Genomic DNA, 9,849 nt, shown 5'->3' with positions numbered 1-9,849 from the left:
TAAGTACACAAAAGGTTTAACTTATAAACATGCATTTCAAATATACTATCAGCCATTGACAAAACATAAACCTGATAAGAAAATATTGGTTGATAGGAACTTATCCATACCAAAATGAAATAGCACTAGAGTTTAAGCTATAATTTGAACTCCTAAATTCATAGCATGAGAGAAATTGAAGTAGCAAATTATCACTTAGACTTTTCAGGGTACAAAACTGAGCATAACTGAGCAATATCCTTGACTAACCAGTAACCAAAGCTGAGGATAAGTCGTTAACTCATAACAGGGCATACCAAAACAGATGCAATTTCATACTCATGTATTGGTTGCCAAGACAATTTGTATTCAGTAACCAAGGCAGTTAGTATACAGTAACCAATTAGTATGCATTTACATACCATATGTCCATATCAGATACAATTAGTTTCCACTATGCTATTGTCCACAATTGTATATCAGATACAATTTCAATTCCCACACAATTTCATATTATCCAAAGCAGGAAATGACAATGTAAACTATTATCCAGAGCAGGTAATGGGTAACTATTTTACAAATTTTGACACAATGTGGAATTGGATGCGAACAAACCGAAACCAAGCATTTTAAGGCACCTGAATCTGAATAAACAACCTAACCGAAGAAACATGTATGCCTTCAAATTTAAAGTAAAAGTTGATATCAAATCGATAGTAAAAAAAAGCATAAGAAGAGCAGATTGTGAATGCTCTTCCAACTATTTATGCAGATTGTGAATACTCTATCAATAACTAGAACAAGCAATGACATCAACATCTCAAAATCTCAAACTCAAATAAAACCCAAACACAATCATACCCAACAAACCCAGATTGAAAATTTCCAAACCCTAATAAAACAAAGGCCAAATTAAAGAGGGATATAGTACCTGTAGACTAATCTAGACTAATAAATTCTCTAGCTCGACCAGAGTTGATGCGGCCGTAAGCTTCGGCGACTTCGAGCTCAGGCAGCGGAGAGAGTAAACCACCTGGGTAGCGACTAAGCTTCGGCGACTTAGAGCTCAGGCAGCGGAGAGAGTAAACCACCTGGGTAGCGACTTCGAGCTCGACCAGGTAGCGACTTCGGCGGAGAGAGAGTGAGAGTGAGAGGCGGAGAGAGAGAGAATGAGGCGAGAGCGAGAGAGTGTATCGGTTTCTGGTTTCGATAGGCTGCTAAGATGGTGAGAGCAAAAGGGAGGGAGAATGACCTAATTTCTTTCAAGAGACGGAGGGAAGTTTTTGGCTTCGATACGACCAAGGAAGGAATTGAGCTAGCAGATAAGGATTTGACCGATTTGTGTTTTGGGCTTTTGGCTACAAAAATAAATATAAATTAAACTTTTTGTTTTTTCTGATTTCTCAGACAACACATGTCCTAATAACTGTTGTCTTACAGTTATCAATTTCACCAAACTCTAATTGATTACAATGTGTTGGCTGAGTTTGAGAAGAAACGACAAGTATAACTAATATGTCGTCTGACTAACTCAAACGACACCAAAATGTCGTATGTCGTCTGTTACATGTCGTGTGATTCACTTTGTGTAGTAGTGTTAGTACAGGCCATCTGAAACACATAATCAAAATTGTTTTAACATAGATCATCAACAAATTACAAGTCCAAGCCATATCAAGAATAGATCTGAACCATAACACAATAAACAATTACCTAAACGCACAATTACCAAAATTTGAAAACATTATTTTGAAGTCCTAGCATCCAGGCGGTTCTAAAATCATGAGAAATTCATAACATAAATTAAAACCGAAAACGAACTTACTTGGCTCTGATTGAATCCATAGTACAGATGAATGGCTTGTCTTCATCTCCCAATCCAACAATCACAGGTTGAATGAAGCATGGACCAAACCTAAATCACAAAAACCAAAACACGATTGGGATTCATATGCTATTAACATTCAACACTAGCAAAAAATTACACCAATCAAAATCATCACTAACAAACCCTAACCCTAAGAGAAGAACAAGAAGTTCTAACTTACATAATCTAAGCATCAGTGGCAAGCCCGGAGAGGCCGAGGAAGAGCCTATTGCTGACTCTGTAAATCTTCTTGAAGTAGGTGGCAATTGACTGGAGCTGAACGCGAAGACAGCGATCGGAGGTGATGGCTAAATCGGACTACCCATCGTCATCGCTTCTTCCTAGTCTTGGCTGGTGTGAAATCGGAATCTGAAGTCGGGAAATTTTGGAGCCGGCGACGTCGATTCAAGGTGCGACTGAGCCGTCATCATTGAGACTCTGTTCGGTTCCTCCGTGAAAAGAGACAGTCGAGGGAGTGAGCGGAAGAGAAGGAGGTGGTGGTGACAGTGTAAAGAGAGCGGGAGAGGAAGGAGGAGAGGGATAGGGTTTCGGGGAAGAGCGAGAGAGAAAATGGGTCGCCAGTTTGTTATGTATTGTTGAAGATAAAGTGAACGAGACAAAAGTGGGAAATCTGACTAAGTGACCGTGTATTTGAAAATTTTCAACTTTGTGTTTTCCGCGTTTTTTTTAATTTTGGATTCAAACTATAGACATCAGTCAACAGTAAAAACTGATGTTTATTATACAAATGGAAATCAGATTTTCAAGAACTGATGTTAGAACATATTTTTTACATCGCCTGAAATTCAAACTGATTTAAATGACGTGATGTCTATTAGCATTATTCTAGTAGTGTAAATTGGGATTAAAGGGTTTCAGGTTTCGAAACCTGGGCTATTGTTTACAGTTCCAAACCTGGGTTTGAAATTTTTTGAATTTAAAACCTGGATTTAGGTTAGGGATTGAGGTTTATGGTTTTGTTTTTGATGAGATATTTGGTGTTAAAGGTTTTAGTGGGTATTTAAATAATTCAGACCAAATTGAAAGCCCTCATTTCATAACAAAGTTGGTGTTTAAAGAAGTTATGTGTACTAGATTCATGCTTTAAAGAGCACACTGCAATGGAAAAGAAAACAAGAGTACGTTTCCAGTAGTACCTGTTTTCAATATAATAGAACAGAACACAACAATTTTACATGTAAGTTTTAGATTATAAGTTTCTGATTTTGAGTTGAAAGCTACATCTCGGAGTTGAAAGTAGGAAAAGAGGTGATTCCGGTTTATCAAAAAGGTCATCAACGACCAGCAATTGTTGGACATGTAAAGATAGAGACGAGACCATTAATCCTTGTGGAGGCAAAGGTCATTGTATTAAGTACAATGACAAGATGTGAAGATCATTTTATAATTGAATTTTCATCGGTGTTAGTTTTCTATGCGGTTGCTGGTAGGTGAATATGTATTAACAAAATTAATAAGTTAGCTAGATTGCAAAACCATTATGTGTCATAAAATGGAGGACCTTGCTAACTTTGGTGATATAAGGAGCTAGCTAGATTGTAGAAACTCTATGAACTTTTAAGGATATCAGAATAAACTAAATGATACGCAATTCCAAAACAAATTCAAAAAGAAATCAAATTTAATCCTTATAAAGCTTATGCAGAGTTCAGACTAATAAAGCTAAGCTATGAATTTTGTAGTGGTTCATTTGAACCACAATGATGATTACTTGTTAGTTGGTTGCTAAAACATTGGTTTGAGGTTTTTGCGATGCTTTGCTGCTTAATTTGGAATTAATGGACTAACGTGAATAATCATTTATAATACATTTTCCTTGTCTTCATTGTTCTTACCTTCCAATTTCTAATTGTGCCAAATTTGTTAGAACTGCTAACATTTTCCCTTTGATGAACTTTTTTATTGATATTGGTATCTATTTCATGCTTTAGAGGGATTTGGATGATCAAACAATTTACAGTATTTTTTTGTACAAAATGCAAAAACAGTTGCCTTGGTTTGTCCCAAAAAATGTCTACTCTCACCAAAGAAGACGGCTGAATTGAAGGCATCGAGGAGACAAGGAGCAAATACCACAACTTTCAAGTCCACCAAAGTTGCTGCCACATCTACCTCAACAAGCACAAGGCCTCCGACATCAACTAAAGCATCAAAAGGGCAAGCTTTAACACCTTCCAGATCATATCAAAGGATCAGGCCGAATTCCAAGCAAGGGGAAAAATAGAAGGAACTATAAGGTTTAATACCAAGCCTTGACATTTTTTGTGCAACATTTTTTTCTATTACCCGGTTGCTAGCTCTAATTTTTTTTTTTTAAAGACAATTAGAGCTATTTGCATTGCAAACATTTGTAATGTTGTAAACATTTGGGCTACTAATTCTTTTGGAAATCAGATATGTTCCTTTCAAAGTTTTTTTTTCTTTGAAAGTTGTTCTTACTAAAAAAATCTCCTTATGTTTGATGGTAAGACTCCAAGATAGAGTAGATTTCAAATATAGAATTTGGTTTTTGTGATGTGTTTAAGTTTTGGTAGGAAAATATAAAAAATACAAAAATTGGGATTTTGGGTGAATTCTGGGTTAAAAGATGGCCAAGGTTATTTTTGGAATTTTCCCTTCTTTATTAGTTGAGTTGGCATCCACGTCATCAGTTTAACGCCTCTATTTGACGGAATGACTCATTGGATGAGAAATGATAGGGTAAGGGTGTTTTTGATAAAATTAGAAGTCTAGGAACTGAATTGATTTTGGACTTATACCACAGGGTAGTAACTAATATTTAGCTCTACATACACACACATACACATACACACACATATATATAGATTTTATCCAGAGCGGAGTTCTGCTTTGAAATTACGGAGTGAACTTCGAGTTTTTGGTCACTTTTAGGTCGCATATCCGCATCTCGACCGTTTAGTTTTTAGGTACCAGTGTCTAGAGCATCTCTGCAAATTTTCAATCAAATTGATGATTGTTAAGAAAATCTAACTCGCTTAAACCAATCGACGGATTGAATCTGTCAACCTAAACCGTACTAGCTTTAAGGCAATAATCAATGCCTTAACGATCATCAATTTTGGCTGAAAATTTGCAGAGATGATCTATACACTAGTACCTAAAAAATGAACGATCAAGATGCGGATATGCGACCTACAAGCGACACAAAACTTGAAGTTCACTCCATAATTTCAAAGCTGAACTCCGCTCTGGATAGGGTCTGTATATATACATATAGGAAAAGATCGCCGGAGTTCACCAGAAATTTCATCGAAACTTCTGTCAACTCTTAAAAAAAACATTTTATTGACCTTGAAACAAAAAAATTTATTGACTCTCAAAAGTTTATCAGATTTGTTTTTCGGGGCAACATAGAGGGAAAACTGATTTATGGCTCCCGCGTGGGCAATATCTTTCAGGTATGTCACCACATTTGTCAAACGAATAGAGTGATACGCTCAAAGCAAGCATATAATTTAACCCTATAAAAAGTCATCGTTAGTATATAGTAAATAGGGATTGTTCTATTCCGGGGATTGAGGGTACACTTGTCATTGTAAAACAATTAAATAATTAAAATAAAACAAAGTATAATATTTACACAAATATAGATTATTTACGAAATAAAGGGGGGAATTAGGGTTTTAGGTTTTCGAAAAAACAAAAGAAACAAATAAAATTAAGTATAAACAAAAACACAAGTACAAGAATGAAACATAAGAAACAAAGATAAAAACCAAGTTCATAATCAAATTCGATTCAACCCTACAATTGTTCTTCCAAGTCATGAGAAAGAAGTTGATTATGTGAAACATTTGAAGCAAACGATTTCCCATATTTTACTTTCCTTTACTAATTAATCTAAGTGAAAGCACATAGATCAATATTATCAAACATGCAATCAAAGTCTAGAAAGCTAGCAAATCATAACATGTTCAACGCAATACACATAGAGAAAGGCTATCAACTCAAGTGAACAACTTAGTATGAATAAGTTCATCTAATTGCAATGCTTTTCAATTAAATTCGGTTCTTGTCCAAAACCTTTACTACTTTTGATTCAAGTTCACAAAACTATTAGGTGAATCATAAACTTAAATCTAGCACCAATTACATGCAAACCCTAGATGTTTCAAACCAAATAAGATAAACACATAAAAGATATCAATCAAGCAAATTTAATTGAACAAACTCACAAAAGCAACTTAGAATCACAATCATAGGAATCAAAATCTTCATTCAATCATAAAATTTCAGAATTAAACTTTGTTCAAACATCAATGTCAACTAGAACAGTTCTAACGAAATCAAACAAGGTTCCAAAAAAGGAGGGCGAATTACACCGTGAGATGATGATGGGGATGGAGAAGTTGACGTTATGGAGTCTTGAATCTTAAAAGTAAGTCTTCAAGATGGATGATGGAGGGATGCTCACGGCTTGGTTCTTCTCTTCTTCTTCCTTGCTTGAAACGCTGAAGCTTGCACTAGAGGATGAAGAGAGCTTTTGTGTATAGAGTGAATTTCTGAATTGTGAGGGTGTGTAAAACATCTAGAGTAGGGGAGTATATATAGGGGACGGAAAAACTTGGTCTCCAAGCCGTTTATTTCTGCTTTATTTTCCGCGGAATTAATTTAATAATTCCACATAGCTTCCACCAATCCCGTAGCGCCAAGTAAGCTCTGGTGTGTCATCCAACCAATCAAAACTCTCCAAAATAAGTCTAAATCCCTTAAATATATATTATTGCCGAAATATATAGAGATTTATTCTGATTTTCTTCACTAATTTCGGCAACAATATATTTAGAGAAAATAGGGGACGAATCTAGACTTGTTTTGAGCATTTTCTTGTTGCTCACACTTCTTCTTTCCTTAAAACTCTCCCTTGAATATCTCCACCGAAATCTCTTTATTCTCTACTTGATTTTCACGCCAACTCTCTCTCTCTCTCTTGGTAATTCACGGCAAAAACCTTAAACTTTTCTCTTTGCGTCACAAACCCTAAAATCCAATGGGCTTTTATCCATTTTGCCAAAAATCCAAGTTAATCTAGAGAGTTCTTGGGCCATGTTGTGTCACCTTCAAGCCTTGTCATCAAGGTTCTAAAAGTCGGGCTAGTCGGCCGCCTAGGCGGCGCTTAAGCTCTAGGAGTGGAGGAGACGTTCCGATTTCGACCGAATCGTTTGCCTTAGGCGCCGGGCTGCTGGGCGTCCGCCTAGGCGCTCTAGGCGGAGGGTAATCGGGCTAGGTGTTTCCCGACTGTGGCTGGGCGCTAACCGCTGAAGTCTTTTTTTTTTTTTCCTTCATCGTTGTTGAATATCAAGACGACCTTCTGGGCTCCTCATCGACGGCAGCGTTCCAATGGTACGGTGGCAATCCTCCTCAACACAGATGGGTGACGCCAGTGGTATGGTCTCTCTGTCTCCCTCTCTCAAAGTCTCACTCTCTCGCTCCCTCGGTCCTCCCAATCTCTGCTCAACATCTCCATGTACTTTCAAACTTGGTAAGTGTCCCAATCTGAAATTTGATTTGTTTCAAAACTTCGATCTGTTTCACACTTTCACTGTTTGAGATCTGAAATTCGGGTTCTTTTTGCAGCAAAGCCTCTTTCTGCTTCAATTTGCTACACATCTATTCCATAACAAACAACAGGAACCAAGAAGATTAAAAACAATTCAAGATCCTAAACGATTTGAGCATAATATCGAGATAAGGGATCAAGTAAAGATTTGATATCAAACTATCTTTTTCTTAGATTGGGGATCAGACTTGGGTTCGAAGATAATAGAGAGAGAGAGAGAGAGAGAGAGAGAGAGAGAGAGAGAGAGAGAGAGAGAGAGAGAGGAAGAAAGCCGATCCACTATGCTCAACAACAAACTAGATATGAAAATGTTGCAGATCTGGAGAAGAAGAAAAAGAAGATGGAAAAACAAGGAAAAGAAAGAAGAAACAGAAGAAATTCGGGTTCAGAGTTCCTTTGAGCCTCTTTCTGCTTCAATTTGCTGAGTTGCAGCAAAGTCTCTGCTTTTCAATTTGGTTTTGACAGGTGTTGCAGCAAAGTCTCTGCCTCATTTTGGTTTTGACACGAACTACATCTATTAATTGAATAATTGTATTGAACTATTTGTCTATTTGACTTTGCTTACTTAGATAATTGGTTCTCAGTAATTAGTTTTTAACTTCTTACTGATGTTAATTACTTAATTGTTAAAATGTGATGGTTCATTGTTCTACATAGAAGCATTTTGTAGTTATATTTATATATAGAAATAGTTGTCAATGATATTATATGTTATAAAAATAAAATTAAAATTAAAAATAAAAAAACCGCCTAGTCCCCGCCTAGGCTCCCGCCTAGGCCTCTGGGCGCTAGGCTTCAGAGCTCCGCCCGACTAGCGCCTAGCGTTTTTTAGAACCTTGCTTGTCATTTTCCAACGCCATTTCTTCATTATTTCGGTCAAGTTTCTTGGTTAGCTTCGGAATCTTGCTTGGTACACTTTCCTCATATGCACAGGATTTCTTGGTTGGAACATGAAAACTTATTTCTTCATTTCTGCTCATTTGTGTAGCCCTTTGTGTCTCATCTTTACACCTCTCCACGTTTACTAGCTCATTTTTTCTTTCGTGAGTTCATTTCCACTTTTGAGCTCAAAGGACCTGAAAATAGAAACTATTACAAAAAATAGAAACTTTCCTAAAACGAAAAATAGAAACTTTCCAGAATTGAAAAATGGAAACTTTCTAAAAGTGAGAAATGGAAACTTTCCAGAAATGAAAAATAGAAACTTTCTAAAACTAAAGAGATTCATTTAAGGAAATAACTAAGTAAATATAAGGAAATAACCGTTAAAACGGCGCATTAAATTGCTCCTATCATAGAGTAGCCAGAGACTCTGTTCGCTAATTGGTGCATGCTAGAATACATATTTTTTTGTAGACACTCTCCTTATGCTTATTAAAATTTGGGGTTCAAGTATCATCTCCCCCCATGTATTCTGAGGTTTCATTAATGGTCAAGCTTTGAGGGCAGCCGTACTGGCCCTTTAAAAAAAAGTTTATTGACCTTCAATATAATTTTTATTGAGGGCCAATAACTAAAGCCCCAAAATTAGCTCTAAATTTGATTTCTTCTCATCTTTGTTTGCAAAAAAAAAAAATTATTGACCCTTAATAAAAAGTTTTGTGAGTTGTAGTAAGTTTTATTGAAGGTCAATAATGAGTGTAAACTGTAGCTTTGAAAGCTTTTGTAAGTCATAGGTAGTTTTATTGAAGGTTAATAATTAATGAGTTCTAAATCACAATTTTCTTGTTTTTACGAGTTGTATGCAGCTTTTCTTAGAGGTGTGTTCTTGTAATGTACTATGTATAATAGATTTTTCTAACGACTCTAAAATGAGTGAGTCATTATTGTACTACTCTCACTATAATAATATTTTTGACCTGTTTTCTCTTTTTAGTCAATATGAAAAAATTTTATTTATTTCTTGGTAGTCCATGTGGCATCAACCTAGCACCAGAGGTAGTCTATTTGGCATTAGTTTTGATTAAGTTCTTTTCTCAATCTCTTGTTCTTTTTATTTAATAAAAAATGATTTCAAATTTTTTTTTTTTGGTAATCGATTTGATAGTAGTTTCGGTGGGGTTCTTTTTTATTTTAATTTTAATTTTTTATCTCATAAACTATGAGAGAGTTTCTAATGAGGACCCACTAAAATAAGGATTTCAAGAAGACTTTCTTATGTGATCTACTTTTTAATCATATTTCCGCAAATCAACCGTTAGATATTTAGATATTTATGTGTAGATCATTTATGCAATTTTTCAACCAAATTGAAAAATCGTTAAGACATTTATAATCGTGATTTATTATTTATGAACATAAACAATTCAGGTTTGACAGATTTGATTCATCCATTGATTTGATCTAGTTCGGTACCTTCACGATTAGCATTTTGGAAGAAAATTTTCAAAAGTGATATACT

Source organism: Rosa chinensis, chromosome 2, assembly GCF_002994745.2.
Source record: "Rosa chinensis cultivar Old Blush chromosome 2, RchiOBHm-V2, whole genome shotgun sequence".
In the NCBI taxonomy this organism is placed as follows: Eukaryota; Viridiplantae; Streptophyta; class Magnoliopsida; order Rosales; family Rosaceae; genus Rosa; species Rosa chinensis.
The sequence above is the reverse complement of the archived record's forward strand: the minus strand, read 5'-3'. Positions refer to the sequence as shown.